This window comes from Drosophila takahashii, chromosome 2R, assembly GCF_030179915.1.
Source record: "Drosophila takahashii strain IR98-3 E-12201 chromosome 2R, DtakHiC1v2, whole genome shotgun sequence".
NCBI classification, from domain to species: domain Eukaryota; kingdom Metazoa; phylum Arthropoda; class Insecta; order Diptera; family Drosophilidae; genus Drosophila; species Drosophila takahashii.
The window spans coordinates 20,386,754-20,388,581 of record NC_091679.1 but is presented as its reverse complement, the minus strand read 5'-3'; the positions used below and the strand labels follow the sequence as shown (position 1 = coordinate 20,388,581).

General features: G+C 33.9%; 1 long non-coding RNA gene across 1 annotated transcript; it reads right to left on the bottom strand.

Moving 5' to 3' along the window:
- Positions 1-301: 301 nt before the first annotated feature.
- LOC138912616 (uncharacterized) lies at positions 302-1,371 on the bottom strand. The gene is made up of 2 exons (XR_011418176.1): positions 511-1,371; positions 302-447 (listed from the first exon to the last, which is right to left on the bottom strand). It is a non-coding gene; the product is annotated as an uncharacterized lncRNA (long non-coding RNA).
- Between the last annotated feature and the right edge of the window lie 457 nt (positions 1,372-1,828).

Genomic DNA, 1,828 nt, shown 5'->3' with positions numbered 1-1,828 from the left:
CACACAACATTTTTCATAAAAGTTTTAACATATATTTTAAGGATTTTGTTGCGTGCACGAAATAAGCTGCGACTTGTAAAAAGCTACTTTTATTGAAATTTGTTCAATTTAAGTATTACCTAATAGAATAAAAAAAAATAATAAAATGGTTTAATGTAAATTAGTATAACACTGAATAAAGCTGCAAAGAAATTTATTTGATATTTTAGTTTATTTCCCGCCAAAACCATATTGGCGCCATTGTCCACCATTTGTCGAAGCGAAACTTCAAAAGACTCCAGCACTTTTTGGATAATCGTGGTTAAGTTTACGCTTGTATGCTGCACGTGTATTTCTTTCATAGCTAATGTGTAGCACCTTACTTCCGAACCATTGTGAAGCTGAGCGTTTATGCCGATGATAGCACGATCCAAACGGCTTACACAATCCACTTTTATAGATATAAGTCTAAAAAAAAAATATATAACAAAATGTAATATCACCAAGTAACAGGGGTTCTGTAGGACTTACCGATTTTGTAAAACATTTTTAATGTGTAAGCGAATGCTACTAGCTTTTTCCTGAATTAAGTTTTGTATGTTAAGCGATTGATTTTCAATGGCGGGCTAAATGCGTCACACATGGGCTTTAGAATTTTTAAAAAAACCAGAATCTTCAACTATTTTTAATGGACGCCCATTTTTAGTGACTAGTTCCAGGCAAGCATCTAAAATTTCAGCTTTAGTTATTTTCACTTTGACATACGCCAGCGCTGTTTCCAAGAATTGCTTTATAGGTGGCTGGTCGGCGGGTACTTGCTTATTATTTGTTTCAAGTTTCTGTGCCAACTCCTTGTGCTTTCTTTCAATATGCCGTTTTAAATTTGAGGCATGTTTGCCTGTCATTTCGAAATCGCAAAGTTTGCACTTATTTTTATTATTTTCTTCATTATAAATGAAGTAGTCGTGATCTTTTTGGCTTTCCATTGCTGCTGGTAAAAGAGTCATTTCGAAGAATTGGAACTGCCAACCGACAAAATCTTTTTTTCTTCCAAACATAGCCATAAAATGAAAAATATTCGAAAGCGAAACATAAAACGAATTGTTTACACTTTCCTGGATTTTTTTTTGTTACATTCACATAATTAATTCAAGATGTTAAATATGTATATTTTTTACTTTTCGCATAGAAAATCGTCTATAGCATTACTGGAAATCATCTACTATTTAGTATATACCAGTATACTACCATGAATTTACTCATGTAATTTTAATGTGCGCATACTGCAAAATATTTTGGAAGTTATATATTATTAGATTGACTGAACCGAACCGAAATTCAAAAATAATAGTTCCGGTTCGGTTCCGGTTCAATTATAAAAAAATTTGGCGCTCCCATTTACGGTTCGGTTCGTTTTTAAAAAAATGTGAACCACTCCGGTTCGGAGTGGTTCAGCTCCGGAGTGGTTCACACCCCTGTTTAATTCACGGTTGTGGGGTCTGGTTTGCTATAAAAAGAATTTCACATTTTTGTCGAGTTTTTTCGAACGCCTATTATTTTGACAGCAAACGGAGAGCCTATATGTTTTTTATAGCAAAATATCACAAAGCACCTAAAAACCCTAGAAAATGCTACTATGTTTTTATAGCAAAAAACGCAACTTTGAAATGCAATTACAAGAGAACCATGCATTTCCGCCGATAATCTTCTGCACGTAAATTCCTAAGAAATCGCGGCCCATCGAGGGTAATTTTTTCGCGATTTTTGGGGCACAGGCTCCTCTTCTAGACTATTACCAAAAATTCAATTGTAAGTTTCTAAAAAAAGATTTTCTCTGCTGACAATTTTG